The sequence below is a fragment of the Lepidothrix coronata genome, unplaced genomic scaffold (assembly GCF_001604755.1).
Source record: "Lepidothrix coronata isolate B3197 unplaced genomic scaffold, Lepidothrix_coronata-1.0 Scaffold253, whole genome shotgun sequence".
Lineage (NCBI taxonomy): Eukaryota > Metazoa > Chordata > Aves > Passeriformes > Pipridae > Lepidothrix > Lepidothrix coronata.
Genome location: NW_016690433.1, coordinates 617,665 through 637,308, shown reverse-complemented (window position 1 = coordinate 637,308; position 19,644 = coordinate 617,665). Strand labels below are relative to the sequence as shown.

The window sequence follows — 19,644 nt, the reverse complement described above, 5'->3', positions numbered from 1 at the left end:
ACTGGAGTAGTAGCCTTGTGCTGGGATTAGATTAAATTTGCTGCTAAATCTATTTATAGGTGACCATGTATATTTGCATAGAGACTGCTTTCTTCTTTGTGCTAAGTAAATCAACTGTGAAGTGCCCCTGGATAATTATGATCTGATATTAGATCCATAGCATATGAAAAATAACTTCACAACAGTATATTTGTCTCCATTAGCATACAAATTCAAGAATCCTTTTCATGTATTAATGAAGGGGCTGCTTTTTTTCTGTAATCTATGGCATTTAATGGATTTTCTTAGATCTGGATGTGATTTTATTTACCATGGGAACTTGTATGCTGATCCTTTTCTTTCCCGTTGCAGGTTTCCTAAATTGTATCCTTGCCAAGCTTCCTAAATTGCCAATCCTAACAGTAAGCCTGATAAGTACTCGCACTTGCATTGATATAATTACTATATCAAGTTTGACATATCTGGTGTGGACTTGATTGTGAAACCTCTACACTAGGGAAAAATAAAGTCTGGCATTACAAGTAGAACTGTATCCCTTTTTGCCTCCTCCCATGGCTTGATAGGAGTGCCCTGACACAGGACAGGCTTCAAATGTATCCTGGAGATGTTTTTCTCCTGTCCAAACCTGACAGATTTCAGGAGCTCAGGATATAGACAGAGTAGAGCACCAGCAGTCATGACTGGCACAACAGTAAGTTGTCTTACTTTGCTTTCAGGGTTACAAAATAAAAAAGAGGAAACTACTTGATAGACATCTCTGCCTTCCTTTTCCTTCCTCAACTTCTCTGTCTTCTCCAGGCAAGTTGAGAAGTGATGTTCCTGCCAATATGAAAATCAGACTCCAAGTAAGCAGAGTGTTTAGCTTGCCTCATCCTCAAAGATACTGGCATAGTAGTTACACGCATGCCCTGCCTGGTCCTCACTTTGTCATTCATGTCAAAAAGCGAGGTCAGATGAATGTGATGAAGAACATTTCTTTTTATTTGGAGACTCGCTGTTAAGGCAGCCAACTTATAACACGCTCTCTGCCAAGCTATTTAAAGCAACAGAAGAGAACTGCAGCCCACATTGACCTTTTTCTCCTGCTCGGCCTGCACATTTTCCTTATCTCAGGAAAACTCATTGAGAAATGTCAATCTGACAAAACCTGAAGTGCTCTATGATAATTTATTGATTCTGTCCAAACCTTCAGATCAAACTATTTGGGAAGATAGGCCAAGTGGCCCTGTATGATTTTGGTCCATAATGATTTTCCAGTCTTCTCTGATTTTCTGGACTTTCTTCTTCCCCCCACCTAGCCAGGGAAGTTTTGGTGCTCCCTGGCCCCACTGCTCCCAGCCAGGCAGGCTGGCATTGAGTTAGGAGGCACCAGCGTGGCCTCTACCTGAGCCCCCATGCCCTGCTGATCCCCAGAATGAGTTTTCAGGGAGCAGCTACATACATGGTCTGGCTTCACTGTCCCCTGGACTGCTTGGCTTTCTGATCTGTTCTCCAGCAAGCTGGACAAAAAAATGGGAAAAGTGTTTGCTCACTGTGCTGGATGCCTTCTTGCTGGCTCTGAAACAACACAATACAGTGAACTTCTGTAATCTTGTTGGTTGGTTTTTCTCTTTTTGAACTTTTTTGCAAGGTGACATTTCTCTTTAAGATTCTGGCTTTCTTGAAGAATTTTAGTTTTGATTCCCAATCATATGGGAATAAATAAAAAAAATAATTAAATTCTTTCTTGATAAAGAAGGATGCATCTTAAGCTTTCTCCCCACTGCTTCAAGGGATCAAAAGAAGTAATGTGTTGCCTTAACAAGAATAATTAGACTTGGGAAAGTTAGTTGAGACAATTAGAGATGATCTTTGTCTTTGATGTGCATCTTCTTCTCCTTGAAATTGCTAAAGGATTTAGCAAATAAGCTTTTCAGTTTTTGCTTCACAAGAAAGAGCTTTAGATTGGGTTGAATTAAAAGAATAGGGTTTTTTTATTTTATTCCTCTATTTATTTTTATTAATTGAGTTTCCCAACTTACTCCTTCCTTCCTGATGAAGGGTTTAGAGGATAACTCCTATGAGGAGCTGTTGAGGGAGTTGGAGTTTTTTTAGCCTGGAGAACAGGAGGCTTGGGGGTGATCTTATTGGTCTCTACAACTACCTGAAAGGAGGTTGTGGCCAGATGGGGGTCAACCTCTTCTTCCTGGCAACTAGCAACAGGACAAGAGGCCATATCCTCAAGTTGTGCCAGGGGAGGTTCAGGGTGGACATTAAGAGGAATTTCTTCACAGAAAGGGCTGTCAGGCATTGGAATGGGCTGCCCAGGGAGGTGGTGGAGTCACCATCCCTGGAGCGGTTTAAGAAAAGTCTGGAAGTAGCACTTAGTGCTGTGGTCTAGATGACGTGGTGGTGTTCATTCATAGATTGGACTTGATGATCTCAGAGGTCTTTTCCAACCTAATTGATTCTGTGATTCTGTGATATTGCCTGTTAAAGTAAGTATTTTTATAGGTAAAACAATTAAGAATATTGAAATAAAACCAAAATCAAGTAGTGAACCAAATCTCTTTCCCTCAGAAAAAAAAGCATTTTCATTTTTTGTTCTTTGTTTTGCAGAGCAAAGGTTAGGACATGTTTTATTTCTAACCGAGTTCAATGGCTAAGATTTTATTCTAATAGAGGAGTACTTAACTGAACATTTGTCATTTGTCAGCTCATTTGCGCTATGCACTGCTAGAACCATTAGCAAAAATGGCAGGACTGAAATTCACTCTCTGAGCAATTACAATCAGCAAGTGGTTTGCATGCGATGATTCATTCATCGGACCAAATGAGTTTGACCCCAGAAGTTCTTTGTATAAATTGCGTGGTATGTGTAGGCTTTAAAAATTATATAAATTATATTAAAGAAATTAATTATAAAAAAATTAACTTAAAATATAAAAAATATAGTAAAGAAAATAATTAAACAAAAGGCTTATGAAATCTTCAAAGTGGCTGGCTGTGTAACAAATGGCTTCAATGTTCTGATAAAGAAATGACTCATAAAGATATTGTGTTTTCCTAAGGAACATGTGAAAAATATTTTTGTTTTGGTAATAAATAACTCTTTACATGCTCTTTTCCTTGATATAACCCTATGGTGAAACATTATTTTATTTTTTTATTATATAGCACAGGTTTTGTCTGAAAAAACATTTCTTTCTTGTCTGAGTGCATCAAAAAATCCCACATCCTTGCTTTTCTTCAGTGCTTGTTTTTTCCAACTTTGATACTTCAAAAAATATAATGCTAACAGCGCTAAAGAAAAAAAATGAAATCCAAGTCTCTGATTATCATAAGTCTGGCATGAATTCAGCCCAAGAAGAAATCTTTAGTGAAGCTTGGCACACATCTGAATTGTAAGGACTAATAGAAGCACGTCTCTGTTTGAATAGAGCTGGAGGGTCTGGGACAGGGATCCAGCCCTATATGTCCCAGCAATCAGCTCTAAACCTTCAGTGTTAGAATTGGGTCTTGTCTTCATTGCCTTTCAGTTTTCCATTGCTGAAACTGAAAAAAATATTCCTTTCATGAAAACTGGGGTGTTATACAAGGACCTTTTGATTTTGCCAAAGGAATGATTTTCTACAGTAATATAGATTTACTTGACAAGTTCTAAGTAGAAGGGTTTAAACCAGCATGCTAGGCAGCAATTTTCCAGCATTTTGATATTTAAATTCCACCATGAGCATTTCCACCGCATTCAAGGCCCCATCCAAAGAGAATGCCAAACTCAGCAGCAATCAGGAGGTGAACTAGAAATTCCAACAAGCTGGGCCGGTCACCCAAGTCATTCCAGGCAGCTGTAGAACCTGAGGAGTGCCACCACCTTTGGCTTCTCTGTGGTCAATGGTCTGGGCAGGGTTTCTAAAGGATGTTTTCCCCAAGAGTGGGTGTATTGTAGTGGGATTTTACATACATAACAGTTTCTATGCTCATTCCTCTTAACTGCCACAGAAAGGGCACAGTAGGAATTCTCCTAACGAGCATCTTTTCTGTTCTTTTACTCTGAATTTAGCTTTCTACAAATGCCCACTGTGATTAGAGAATATAACCCAACAGTGTAACAGTCGTATGCCAAATCCTGAAAAAGGTAATACCCAAAAGAAAAAGGAAAGAAATGTGATGCTGCCTTCTCCTCTGTGTTCACTTTGCCTCATTAAAATTGTCATAGCTCTAGGGATAATTAATTTTGTCACTTTTTCACCTCATTAGTTTGGTAATTCACAGTAAGAGATGTGTTCTATAATGGATTAAATTGATTCATTAATTGAGGTCAAACCCTCCTTATAAGCATGGAGATGGCTCCATCACTATCTTAGCTAGCTGTCTAAATAGTGATACGTTGCTCATTTCTCAGCTTGTCGTAAAACAGTAGTTATAGCAGATAAGAAAGAAATGTCTTGTATTTGTCTTACAGTCAATTAGAGATTATTTCCCAACACAGAAGAGAAAGATCCTTAATCCTTATGTGCTCATGTGGAATTCAAAGCCCAGATTGTGCCATGCTTAGTGTATTGCATCTGGAAAATCAGACCCTTTAGAGGGGTGATGTAAAGTTATATGCTGAGCGAGAAGCTTGTTTAATGCTAATAGATACTGGGATCATCATGAAAACAAATGTGACAAATCTGATCCCATCTCTAAAAATGTTTTTATCCCTTTAGAATGTACATGGGGACACTTAAGTGCCCCCATGTGAAAATTGTATAGGCTAATCAACAATTTTCTTGAATTATCCAGTTGGGAATAAGCTAACCATCTTAATGGCTAGACAGCCCTTAGGACAGGAATTGCAGTGGTTCAACTACTCCAGCTCTGAGAGGCTTAAGCTTCTTCTTTGCTACTAAGGTTGTACACTAACCTTTGGGCAATAAAATGAGATAAGGCAGCAGGCTACTTTCATGGTGTCTGGTGGAAGCTAGAACATAGTCCATCCAAAATTGCTAAATAATGAAACTACTTGGAGAACGAACAAAATGGAGTCTGATTCTGTTGCTAAGTGATTTGCTTAGTTTCTGGAAAGCTTGGTTTTTGGCCTCTGTACTGAGAAGAAAAATCTGTAAGGCACCTGACTTATCCCAGAGTTACAAACAAAAATTAAATATGAATGAAAGAGAAAAAAATAGCATGACACATTGACTCTTATCATCCAGTATATTGCTTATACTTGCCTTCCTATATGCAGAGAAATATTGAAAGAGTTCACTCTTGCTGTTATAAAGCTCTTTGCTTCCCAAAGGTGAAATGATTATGTTTCAGAAAAAAAACCCATGCAGCTAATGACTCAACCTTTTTCTTGGCATTTCATGTCCATCGATGTCTTTTCAGATACCACTGCCTGTAATGCTGTATAATTTGATGGTACTCTTGATGGGGAGCAGTGTTTTTTCTTTAATGAAGTGTATTATTCATTTGTATTTTATTGCTGATAGTTTGTTTGGTTCTGAGAACCAAGTTCCCACTGTGTATCATTTTCCTTTATTGTTGTTATTACCACTAGATAATCTACCGTGATTCATGGATTAAATTTGGCTTTATTGTTGTAGGTATTAGAGTGATAATTAACTGCAAAAAGACATGGAGATCATACTAATTTAAACTTTAATTAGTTGAACTGGTGTTACCAGTTCTACTTGATCATTTTCTTATTCCACAGCTCTAGTGAGTATAATTGTAAAGAAAAACTAGCAATTAAAAATAATACAGAAGTATTGTAGTGATCAATAAATATTCCCCTTAAATTTTATCTGTAATAGGCTCCCTGCCTATTAGCATATGTTATGAAGCATATGTTAAATTAATTGTCTAAGACTGTGTCTCCTGAGCACGAGACTCCACATCATTAATCCCTTCAGTTATTTACAGCTTCTTAACAGAATGGGTATGGGCAGAGGCTGACTCCTGCATGCTGCAGTGAGTGCACTTACAGGGCTCCTCTGCATCCCAGGGCCTTGTCTGCAGCACAAAGGGACCAAGGGGCAGAGCAAGGAGGGGACTTCAGGCTGATTTACAAAAATGTAGAACTGAGTCATTCCCACCCACTTTATGTGTGACTTGGGTGTGTGTGTGGGAGGGTGATGGGGAGGGGGGAAATCTGTTGGTACAAAGCTTCATGACTACAAACATTAGGCCTCCACACCGAATTGCCTGAATCCAAACCAAGAACCTTGCTTCTGTAAATTGATCAATATCATATTAAAAAAAAAAATTGGTTTTGTTTTCACAAATTCCAATGAAAAGCTATTCCAAAACATCAGTGATTTGGAAATACTTCAATTTTTTCAGTGTGAATTGAAAGCTACTCTCCATCTCTTCATTTTATGCGCATTACTTGTTTTCTACTTGGGGTTCCTCTTTCCTGTACACATTTGAAATGGCTTCTAGAACTGATCTTTCCAAGCATGTATCACAGAAAAGATTTATGTTTTTCATTACACCTGACAACTATATAACACACATTCTTTTCCTCTTTCATTGCTTCCAATTTCTAAGGCTGAAGCTCACAGCAGAAGTTGTTACTCTGTGTTTCTAATTTTTAGACATTTGGTTCTTACACAGTTTATGCCAGCCCTCAGGATTTGTTAATTCTTTCTGCACACAGTGATGCTCTTCTGCACTTTTAATACTGGTGCACTGCGATTTTGCTGCACCATTTTAGTTCTTACACTAAGAAATGGTTGTATGCTCTTTTTTTCACCTGCTTGGGAAAGAATGGAGGAGGTGAAGGGGATTTAGTTCACTGTTGAATTTACTACATCTCCAATTTACCTATGCTATTCTCTTTAACTCTGTAATTGCTAATCTCTTTCTGCTCCTTTTGACAATGTTGCATTTGTTATAAAGCAGAATTTTACACTTTGCAGGCAGAACTGATTTGTTGATCCGGAAGGTTTCACTGATGCAGTGGAACTGCATTCACAGTTTCAGCTATGACCCAAGAATGAGAAACATTCACACTATTGGGAGGATAGTGTGTGAGAACTTACATGTTATCTCCCTGCAAAGTGGGAAGCAGGCATTGCACTGCTAGAAAGAGTAATTGACCTCTGCCACAGGCCAAATGCAGTCTGCACAAACAGTTCAGTGGTCTGATGGCTGACTCCTTTCTCTCCTCTTTCCTCAGTGGCCTATGGCAGCGTGACTTGATGCATCAGCCTCCCATGATCACACTGCAGATGTACCATTCAGAGATGAACATCCAGCTCATTATATAACTGTGCATCATGAATGGCTGCCAGAAGTGCCTGTTGGTTCCAGGTTAAGCACACATATGGTCATAAGCTGAAAATGTACAGTGCTGTGTGTTCCTTTATGTTGCTTTCCCTATGAAAGTGTATGACGCATAACCTGGACAAAAGTTTGGACACCTCTATGCTGCTACCTAAGAACTTGGAAAAAAAAAAGGTGACTGAAAGGAGAAAAAAAAGAAAGATCTCACCAATCTTACTCTTTCAAGTTTTTTAAATTAAAAGGGAAACAATGATCCCACATAAATTATAAACACCTAGATTTTCTGTTCTATGGATTGCAATTGGGACAAGTAAGTTTTACAGCAAATATTCTTGCATAATGTTTCTCTAAAAACTGGATTTGTAACGAATGAACCGGATGGCAGCAGGCTGACAAATAAGACAAATATTGATTGCAAATGCCAAAATGCACAAGAATAGAGTGGTAATAGGTTCGACTTCTACTGGGGACTCTATGACAAGTATTAAGCCCTTGTATTCGGCTCAGACATATCCAAATGAAACTACCGCAATGTAGGCAACTATACAAATATTCACAGCCTTCAAGAGGGGAAGAGGCAATTCCTGTGCTCTAAGTACAGGCAGGCAAATTACTTGCATAAAGAGGACCTGGCAATTTAGTCCATAAAAGGGAAAAATAAATCATATCCCAAAGTAATGAACTCTCAAGATCTCCTGTGGAGATGCTCTACTGGATTCTGATTTGATTTGCACGAGCAGAAGTTGCTCAGTTGGAGTCAGTAGAGATAAGAATCAGACCTGTAAAAGTCCTAATGATGATTTCACACTTTTTTTTTGTGAAAAAGTTTTTTTTTCCTTGTTGTGCAATATTTTTCTCTCACGGAATCTGAAGCTGGAGCTTCAGGATTGCAGGGACAATGATTAACAAATGCAACCTGCGTTGTTGTTACAACCTCCTGGAATACACTTTCCTTACTTAGAATGCAAAGGTCTGAATTACAAGAAAACTTAGAAAAGGTCTGAATTAAAGTGTGAAACCTGTGGCTACATGCAACTCTATTCACTCTGTATTTCAGAAGTGCAGCTCAATGCGATTTTAGGAGTCACAGAAGGGAATTACCTTTCTGCATCACTTCCCCCCCCCCCCAGCATCTGTGGCTTGATTTTGTTGGAAGACTGGGAAAATAGGGAAACAAAATTTAATCAATGACTGCTCAGTTGACTCTGCAAAGATTTGATTATTTGGGAGTTTCTGTTACATGCTAAGTGAATGGAAAGAGAGGTGGCCTTGAAATAAGGAGTGTCCCTTAAAATAAGAGACTGGTGGTGGTTTAAAGGTGAAGCACTGTGGCAGGGTTTGGCTATACATTGCCAGAAAATGAAATTCATGTTTTCTTTCTGTTGCTCTAAAAATTAATAAAAAAGAATCAGAAAATCAAAATCTATGTCTCTTAAATCACAAGACTAAACAAAATCTTGACATGTAATTGGCATGCATGACAGTAATTAACAAAAATTTTATAGTTTTATCTCATATTTAACTTTCCAAAGTAAATACACATAATTTAATCTGTAGCTTAATTAATGAAATATATGGTGGATTCTAGGTCATGAAACTGGTAAAAAATATGCTGGTCTAGCTCCTCATTTTTGCCCTAATGTTCATCACTGGGCTAGTACTATTTATCATAGGAACACATGAGAAATTGTTGCTACCTGGAAACTAAAAGGTTGAATTATTATAGTGGAGTCACTCCGTTGACTATACTGGTACTTAACAAAAGTTTCTTCTCATGCAAATTGAAGTTAAATCAAAACATTAGCTTTAAGCTACAGAGAGATTTTCTGTACTGCATAATTTTTTTGTTCTCTTGTCTTGAATGCTTTTCTACAGTAACTGCTGGGCTGCCAGTAACTCAACCAGCTTGGCATAAATTCTGTGAAATCCCACACTGGTGCACTGAAGTTGAGGCTCTGGATTTCTGGAATGGCTCTTATCACTGCACTGTCTATGCTGCAAGAAAGAAGTGCAAGGAAATTTACCACTTACAGGACTAAAATAAAAATGTTTCTCTTCTCAGCCTGCTGCGGGTATCCTGTCTGCAGGGAAGATTTCCTTTTCCTGTTTTTAAAGTCATTCTATAGGGAAGAATCATAGTAATGACAAGCAATTTCAGTGCTCAGTTACAAAGCAAAATTCATGAGAAACATGCTGTGCAGACAGAAAATGCAGCCCTGGAAGAGGTCAATATTACTTCTGGGATATGAGATACTGGTCTGGTAAGCACTCAATAAAACATATCAATTTTAAATTTTGATATTGAGTGAAAATACACTGGCTACATGAGGAAAATGAAAATAGATCCCTGTAGTAAACCAGATGTTCAGAAGAGCTAAAATTCTAGAGCTACACAGGAATAAAAGGCTAGATTTTCAAACAGCTCCATTGTAAATATCCAGTGCTTGATTAGTAATCAGCCCTTGAAATATTTTTGAAAAGTGAGGGTCAAAATGCTTAGCCTAAAATCCTTTACACATAGTAGAAAGACTTCTGAATTCAGCCTTTTGAGCACAATTTAACACTGAAAATTCATTTAATTGCAGCAACAGGAAGACTGCAACATGTACAGGCAGATAGTCCCCATCGAGTAATATATCTGATATTGGGGACTGTGAATTCAGCCTTATAACAGCTTCCTAACAGCCCTTTAGACATGCTGTGTGAAGCAACTGCATGAAATTTGGGGAAAAAAAATCAGGAGACCAAATGTACTGCTCTGAATTGACTTGAAATTTCTTCTGGTATTGAGGCATAATTCTGTGTTGGTATTTTATTTTTCCCATTTTATTTTAAGTAAGCTGTTGGCACATTTCTTGGTCATTCTAGCTGGCTGAAAGCACAAGTTGAATGTGTTGACCATTTTCCTGTGTATCTCGAGAGTGAGATTTAGGTGCCATGATAAGCTGTATATTTTGACCCATCAGAAATTTTTATTTCTTCCTAAAACATAGTCATGGGCTAAACATCAGGAATAATACAACTTAACTGTAAAATGATAATTCAACTTAAAGTGATGGGCAGTGTCCTGGAGATTGCTCCCTTTTACCTGGAAATGGTCTGACAACTCCCACTGTTAAGTGTGCAGTGTCAACTACTGCTTTCCATTGGTCTCTGAGAGCAAGAGTGATCTCATTGTAAGTTTGGACTGTCCTGCCTTTAGTTTCTGAATATTTAGATGTATGCTGACACTCTCACTTTTTTTTTTAACCTCTCTATTAACCAAGCCATAATTCTGCAAGTATAGAGTTGCATTTAGTATCTGCAGTTGTCATGAAGACACTTATTGATCCTCATGCTGCAGCCGCTGAAGTTTCTCTGTGACCTGCTGTAATTTATGCTGGTGTCTGTAGTTCCCAGACTACACCCTGCAGTAGCTGATGGATGCCATGTCATTGTCCTGAGGTGCATGTCAGGGGTGACAAAGCTGGCTGAAGAGTCTACCTCAGCTGGCCTTTGAGAGATCCATCCTTCTCCTGGAAATCCCTCTAGCTCTGAAGTGACTATGGACAGGTTTTGATTTAAATGTGACTTACAGGAAGGTAAGTTTAAATTGAGGCCATTTTTTAATTCAAGTCAAAACCTTTGTGCATATCATGAAAATGCCTCATTCTCTAGTTCCTGGCTATGGTAAATTACCAAGATAAAGGTTCGGTATCAAATGAGAAATGCACACATTTCCCAGAATTGTTAACACTCAATGTATTGGAGAAAAGACCATAGAGCCTATAAGTTCAGAAGTGCGACCTACTTATTATAAAGCTTTTGAGTTATTTTTAGATAGCTCTTCTATTCCCTGTTTACTAAAATTAAATATTTTTAACTTGTAAAGGATAAAAGTTATCAATAGAATGTGAATTCTGGGTAAATAATAGTATAATTTAACTCTTGGAAAAAAAATTCCGAACATATATATGAACATACCTTCAAAATATTACCTTTCAAAAATATATGAACTGCAGAAAATCAATGTTCCTTCTGCACTGCAGTCAGAAGGCTCGGAAGGCATCCACTTCCTAATGGGTGAACTGCTAATTTCGCAGACAAGGGCCAACATGCCCAACACTTCTGAATCATAGAATGATTTAGGTTGGAAGGGAGCTTAAATTATCAAGTTCCAACATCTTCCACTACATCAGGTTACTCAGAACTCCATTCAACCGAGCCTTGAACACCTCCAGGGATGGGACATCCGCAACTTCTCTGGGGAACGTGTTCCAGTGCCTCAGCACTCTCAGAGTAAAGACTTTTTCCATAATATCCAGAAGAGATATTATTCCTAATTTCCTGAAGAGACATTCCACTCCAGCATGGACCTCTCTTAGCAGCATGAGAAGTCACTAGCCAAATATTAAATAAGAGAAGATAACACCTCACAATTTATTCTACTAATTATATCTAAGCTCTTCTAGGTAATATATACCAGAAGATTTTGATAAACTTTCAAGATTGAACATGATTTTCCAAAGGAAGAAATTCATCTGTGTATGTATAGCTCCTTGCATTACAGCTGGTGGGCACTAGGGCCAGAAGTTTCAACATTGATTTAGTAGGATAACATTTATGATTAGCTCTAAAAATATTTCAAAATAGTGTTAAAATGTTGTGAGAAACAGATTATAGGCCTTTGATCTGGTAAATAACAACTAATGATACTGACATGATTAACAAAAGCATAAATACTATAATTACGTATCTTATCAGCTATTCCTGTACTCATGCCTTTGTTAAGCTGACCTCATCTGGTATGGGATAGGCTGGATGCCCGTTAGACACTATGCAGAGGGGATGAGTTTTTTCTCTGCCAAAGTACCAACCTTGGAATGTGTTTTTGTACTTTCCTGTTCTTAGTTCATCTTATAAGGGTTTTCCTGTGCCGTTTCTGTCACATTACTCTGTATGTTGGATGCAATTTGGTTGTTTATTTAGAATATTCACCCAAATGCCAGTACTTAGACAGCTAGAACATATGTTCCTATAATATTTTAGCTTTATTTTTGCAAGTGTTGTTTGACCGGTTCAGTATTCTTGTAGCAAAAATTCATAAAATATCTATATTCTCACAATTTATCAATCAGAAATGAAAGTGCCAAAAACCCATGGGATTGAACTCTTTGCATGTACTTAAAGCAGCAGAGGACTTGTGGCTACACCATGCAGTTAAGCTTGACTTATAATGCCCCTGTCAGAAACAGGGATTGTCTAATAGTAATTTGGATCAACATTACTATGACAAAAGAGCAGCAACAGGTTTTTCCTCAGTAATTTATGGTTTGGAAGACCTCAAGCCTGGGAATCATTTCCCTTGTAACCTCTTATCAACAGAGCACTTTGTCTTGACTAGAAGCAGTGATGATTTTGCCTGCACACTTTCCCTGCATTTCTTTTGGGGCATAAGGCTGGACTTAATGGGATAAAATAACTGAGTTTATATTGCTTAGATAAAAAAGATCAGTTAAATCAAATGTGCATGTTGACAATTTTATCCAAGTCAGCTTGGTTATTCTTAACCTGAAACCAGAAATCCTAAAAGATCTTGTGGAGATATTATTCCTTTTTTTATTGGAAACCTTCTTCAATGCCATAAGTTACTGCAAAATATGCATCATGCATGTGTTTTATGAAGAAAAGCAGTTGTGTTTTTTTTTTCCTTCCAACATGTAGTGCCAGAGAGACAATCTAATCATCTATTAGCAATATAGGTTAATTGCAAAACATAACAGGTCAAAGGATTATTCATCCTCTTTGATTGCTTAATGTCTTTGTTCTGTAACTTGCATTCTATCTTGTTATTTCACCTTCTGGGTAGGGAAAACTGGAATTCATGCACAGAAGCACAGATAACACCTATCAATTCCTGCAATCTCCAAAATCTGTTAAAAGCCAGTTCTTGTTATGCATGTTATGTGTTGCAGTCACTGTTAGAGATGTCTGCTGCTACACCACTTAATTTTCTCTTGGGAAAAGTACACCTGCTCTCCTTCCCACAGGATTTAATCATGAAGGTTTGTGGCTCTGGGGACTTCATATGCCTTATGGATGGCTGCTACTAGCAAAAGCACTCTGTCTGTGGTGGCATCACAGTCATCAAGGTAGTTTTTTTACTATAAAGTGGCAAAAGTGCTGGGGCAAAAGAAGTCTGCTGGAAGGGCCGACAGTAGTCCTGTAGTCTTCTCTGTATCCTTATGCATGCCTAGTCCTGGGGCACATAATACATGAACATTTTATTATGAATAGTGTAGTTCAGGTGCCAACAATTCTCGAACAAAACAACTTTAAACAGAGACTAATATTGTGCTGGCATTTTTCAGAGCACATCATGTTTCAATAGCAGCTATTAATGTTCTTCAAGAGGAATACAATCAATTTACTCTTCCTAGATCTATGAAATAATTCCCCTCTGGATTGTCACTCATTTGTAACCTGGATTGTCACTCATTTGTAACAAGAATTATTTAAATGTTTGATGATATTCAATACCACACTGAGGAATAGATAGACCCCTTGAGCAACACTCCCTGGTGGTATTGGACAAGCTTCTTATCTGGCCTTCTTTCAGTGAAGCAATGTCTGTTTAGAGTTGCTGTATCTATGACCTGCTTAATGCTTTTAAAAAGAAAAAGTTTTATAGGAAAGTTATTACAGTATTACTGAGAAGTAGCCACGAGGTTGAAGGAGGCCTGATCAGGTACTACTATCCCACTGACACCTGCTATTATAGTTTATAAATATTCTTTACCAGCAAAGTAGGTAAGGGTTGAAGTTTGACAATTATTTTCTGCCATGAGGCAGGAGAAGAAACTGAAGCTGATTTGATGTTGGAGAATTCACATTTGTTTTTATTTAACAGCAAAACAGAAAATTTTCAGTAGTTCTCCATAAGCATTTTAATTTGAATCAAAAATGCATTTTGAACAAAATTCTACATGTCCCCCCACTTGTGGTATTTTGCCTTACATCAAGGAATCATTTCACAGTCTGCAAATTAGTTTTCTCTTGATTACACTAAACTAGAAGTGTCCAGTTAATGAGCTTTTGTCCAACAGAGTCAGATTAAGACTAACTGGAAGTAATCCCATTGCCCCAGAAATGCACCAAGAATGGACAATAGGATCTTGGAGATTTGGTACTGTATTCTTCTGCCTTTAGATCTTCTCTTACTGGGCTGTAAGTCTTGCTATTGTTAACATGCTTTGTTATCTTGGTGCTTATTAAGCTGCGTTTGGTTTCTCCTTTCTTTCAAATCTGCCAATATTTAAAACCTTCAGATGAGTTATACATTATTTTTTCCAGTCTACTGCTTTTCAGACAAAATGCCAACTCTATCCATTTGTCTCACTGGAAGAAAGGACCAATGAAAATACCAGATGTAAAACGAAGTGTGGAGTGATTTTAAAGTTAAAGCAACTCATTTCACTTGTCTGTCTCCCTGTTACTGAAAAATGTCTGATGGGACACAGGCACTTAGTTGAGCAGCAACGACCTCCAAACCTCTTCATCACAGGCTGTGCACATCAGGTGTGCAAAATCCAGGCACCTACAAGCCATCTCATTAGTGACATTTACCATTCGTGCTACCTGACAGTCCTTACTCCACGGTGGAGCACTTGCATCAGTTTTCATACCTGACCACCTCCTTGGACCATTAAAATCTTATGGTAATCTTATACCCTTTCTATGATCTACAGAAATCCTTTAGAACTGAGAAGGAACGATCAGGGGTGGCTTCTGATATGGAAATGCTGACTTTGCATGACATCCACCTTTCATTTGAGTGTTTAGTAAAGGTGCTAGAAGAATAGCTGTGAAAAATGAAGTCAGTTAACCACAGAAGAATTAACATACGCATAAAAACTTTCCTCCAAAAGGCTAAATGCTGTTTTGAATATCTATTGACAAAAAGAAACTTCACTAATTTTGTCTGTTTTTAATTTACTCTCAGTCAAGTTTTCTTCATATCGTGAATGAGTGCTTTAGGGTCACTCAAAGAATCTGCATCAATGGTGTTAACAAAAGTGATTTTAATATGAATTTGTAAAAGTGTGACTTAACAAACTTCCATGGTGAGGTGCACTCTATTGCTTACTAAATGGACTAAATGCACAAATAAAAATTAAGTTATAACTGATTTAGAATGAACTACATAGAAATTGAAGACACAAAAAGGTAAAGGACACTCTCCTATTGAGTCACGAGGTTCAGAGTGGACTCTCTTGCTTTCTAAACTCCTGATGGAGCTTAGGTGAAGCTAGGTCCAATCTTAGTCTTTGACTTGGAAAATGGTTTATATCTAATGGAAGAAATACATGGATTTCATTAGTGTTGATTTAGCATGTGATCAGCAGCTAACCAAGGATCTGTTGTGAATAAGGTGTCCCTCTGCCTTGGTTAAGGAAGGATCTCTTAGTCTCAGATAAGGAATCTCAAACTTGAGAGGTGTCCCAGCTGTAAGGGAGGCTATCACCATGCATCCACACTGCTGTGCAGGCAGAGCTCCAAGAAGGTTCTCTAAAGCTGTCTTATTTTTGGGATAAAGTGGTTGGCTAACAGTTAAATTGCACCGGAGAGTATGCATGAGACCCCTTGTACCCAAAACTTTCTTTGTGAGTCTTGGAAAAAACATCTGTTACTCATATGTTGACCACAGTGTTTCAAGCTCATATGCACTGATGCTCACTGGGTCACTCTGCCCTTTTCTGGGTTTTCTGGAGGAGTTCTTGGCCTGACTATAGCTCAGGCCTTTACCTCCTTTGGAGCCTGTACCAAACTATTTTTAGTTTGGTTAAGGGGGTTGAGCGCATCCATCACACTCTCTTAGTTGTTTGAATCATACTAGTTCTGTTGTTATTCACATTATTTTCTTAGAATTTTCTCTACTGATTTAATGATAAATGTAATCAGCGTGGACTATGTTCCCCTGCACGATGGATTTGAATATTCAAATCAGCCAAGAAGTTCTCAATGTCGCCTCCTTTTTTCTTGACAGGCTGAATGAGATAAAAAATCATGTACAGAAACTTGACTGTCAGGTAATACTAAAGATGATCTCAAAGTTCTACTAATAAGGCTCAAGAGAGGGAGAGGCAGAGAACTAGGAGGTTTGGATGAAAACAGGCATATGATACACAGACACCTTTGTGTCTGTGGGAAGATCTCAGCTGCTCAGCCCACACTGTGGAGCTCAGCATTCATCAACTCCTTATGTGACATTTAAAACCAGATTTTCAAGGAAATTGGCAGTGGTACTGAGTGAAGGTGGCATTTTCCTAATAAAGAAACACAAATTTGGATTTGGTGAGCTGGGGTTCACTTCATCAAGTTTTTAGGGGAGGCAGAGGGAAAGAAAGCTAGCTGTAGTGTTCCAATTTTGAAGTTAATAAGGTTTAAAATGGTCGATTTGAATTGAATATTTTACCTTTGGGAAATAATTTTGTTATTTTTAAAGGTTAAAACAAAACAAATAGGTTTTTTTCTTTTACAGGTAACTGAAAAATATTAAAATTTTCATTGATTAAAAACATAATTTTGTTCACAGCGCTCTTTGATATCTAGCACTGTGCTCTTTGCAAAGCATGATAAAAGCAACACAACTTGTTCTTGACTGCTTATTTCATAATATTTTTCTATCTTTCACAGATTGTAGAGAAACCTTTTCCTAAGCTTAAAAAACATGCTAGGAAAAGTAGAATTGCATTGCAAAGAAAATCTGGGATGCAGAGGGTGACCTTATGCTAAATGCCACTGTTTAGTCGGACTTGTGCAGATTGAAAGATGGGGATATGGCAGTGATGAGAACTGAATTTGGGTCTCTGTGTCAAAAGGAGAGTGCATTTTCTGGTAAAGCCTGTTGTATCTGGAGCTGAAAACATTGCTTTCCTTTCCTATGCATGGTGTGGCTAGGAAAGCTTGGCTGGATCTCTGCTGGTTCCTGTCAGAGGCACAGGTCCTTTTAAACCTGTATTTCTGGGAACAGTCTTGTCCAGATACTGCAATCTCTGAAATAGCCACCAGTATGTTTCTATGTTGGTGTGCATTGTGTTCACATTTTATAATACTGAAGGTTAACTTCATGTTAGGGAGACTGGAAATAGGTTAATTAAGATATCTGTTTTGTTTAAATAACACAAAATATTGAGTGAATGCCAGAATTGCAAGGTACTGACTATAATTGGCATTTGTGGATGTGGCATTTGTATCTCCATATTTCTGAAGCTTTGGGGAAACCTGTCTTTCATTTAAACTTGTGATCTGTCATTAACAACTCTCTGCTCAGAAAATTAATTCCAGCTAGACTAGAAACTGCAATCTGGAAATCTTAACAGTGTTTGGGTTAATTAACTCATCATTTGATTTGTTCACATGTTAATAAGCTCTTGAGGATCAATGAATTCTCATTCAGTATAAATAAATTGGATTGGGGAAGCAGTTAATACTGTAATAACAGTGGTGCCCATATGGGCTGGTTTGTGTATATATTTCACTTTTTAATTACCAGCCAATTTGAAATGAAATGTGCTTCAGGGTCTGAGTTGGTTTATTTTCTTTCAGCTGTCTGAGAAACAGAATCATCTGGTGTGGAAGACTTTGGATGCTGCCTGGAAGAAAACTCAGTCTGGCTTACCACAGAACCTTTTAGTTTTACCTTACAAAGCAGATTACAGATCAGGTATTTTCCACCTTTCAGTCCTCACATCATTGAATTGCCTGTCATTTAAGCTTCTGAAATTAATTCCAGAGGTTTGGGCTGAGCATATTTAATCCTTATCATGGATACCCTTTGCACATTTTCTTTCCCATCAAGATTTTAAAGGCATTCTCATTGGTAATGAGGACTAGCGGGACACAGAAGACATTTTGATAAGCTGTTACAAATCCTTGAGGACAAATGTCTCCTGTGAGTTTTATTTTTCTCTTTAAAAATATTCACTTATTATTTGAATGCAGTTGAAAGCTGCTGTAATGATAATTTTCTAGAGCAAGGGATTATCAAATGGCATCATGTGTTTGTGGCATCTGTCACATAAACAGAATCCCCACTCTATAAAAAATGTCTCGGGAATCTTATCAGAGATAAATATAACATAGGATTGTTTGTACTGTAATGATCCTAGATGTAATGAAGAAAATGAATTCTAAAATCATAAAAAGAATGAAAAAACCTATATACAGTAAACCCTCTTGCTCAGAATTTTTTAAATATTCTAAGATGTGGATTACGGAATTAATGTTATAGACATAATTAAATAGTACTGAAAATCATCTGCAGTCACATGTATGAATCACCTGCTTTTTTGGATATGAAGATGCTTAATTTTCTTTGTAAATCTTAACAGTGAAACTGTCCAGTGAGCACTTACCTTCCTATTTATAACTTTATTTGCATTCCTTTCTTTTCATGTACTTCACACAGCTCCCTCTATCTTCAGTTCTTGTGCTCTAAAAATGTTGCTGCTTCTATGGAGTTTCTCTTCAAAAGCCTATGTACAATGACATTGACGCAAAATCACCAGTGTATCTATAATAACTATTATTTTATTGTATACTGTTTGACTCCTAGCATCACTGATGTTACAATTGACAGATTTTAGATGGATGCATTGTCCAGTGATCTTTGATTGAACAAGTCCTGAAAACAGATCTAAAGTTGGATGCCACAAAGAGCAGTTTCAGCTTCTGCAGTTCTCAGTAGTTACAAACCACATGAAAATCAATCAGCCTTCAAGAAATTAAGAGATGTTAATCATATTGACAGCTTTCAAGGCTGATGTAAATGGCTGTAGCTAAACAAAAGGGATTGCTGAAATCAATGCAACTGTGCTCTTTCACTGGTGAAGGATCTGAAGCAGTGTTTTTTTGCCCTGTTAGCACATGTTCCCTTCTTACAGGGGTATCATTGCTCTTTACAGTGCAATTGTTACTTCTTGGAGCTTTGCACTCTTGAAAACTCGAGCAGTTGAACTTCCAGCTCATAACTGGAGCTCACAGCTCAAGCAAAAGTGTCTTCAGTGGAGTTTATGCCACTACACTTGATTATTAATTTTTTCCAGTCTAATGGTTATCTTAGGCACATTAAGATAGCTGCAAATCATGACATTACTGTAAAGCCCCTAATCTGATGCTAAATAATTATCCTGTTCCACTGTAGCACAAGGACAGAGAAATTGTCCTCTACTGATTTCACTACCAGGCAGATAGGATCATTTTTTGACCTGCTATTCACCTTTGCTGCTGCCAGTTTGCTATTCCCAGAGTTTCCACCCCTGTGCTTGATTCAGTTTTTGGAATTGGAAGGTGATCATGGCTGTGGGACCTATGCAGTCCCCCTTTATGATGAAACATACTTACACA

The 19,644-nt window shown here is 37.7% G+C and overlaps 1 long non-coding RNA gene across 2 annotated transcripts; it reads right to left on the bottom strand.

Annotated features, from left to right (window-relative positions):
• Positions 1-9,287: 9,287 nt before the first annotated feature.
• LOC108507363 lies at positions 9,288-19,604 on the bottom strand. 2 transcript variants are annotated; one of them, XR_001878099.1, is made up of 3 exons: positions 19,517-19,604; positions 18,654-18,773; positions 9,288-9,377 (listed from the first exon to the last, which is right to left on the bottom strand). It is a non-coding gene; the product is annotated as an uncharacterized LOC108507363 (long non-coding RNA). The 2 variants fall into 2 exon arrangements; XR_001878098.1 differs by lacking the exon at positions 9,288-9,377 and adding an exon at positions 16,173-16,283.
• Positions 19,605-19,644: the final 40 nt, after the last annotated feature.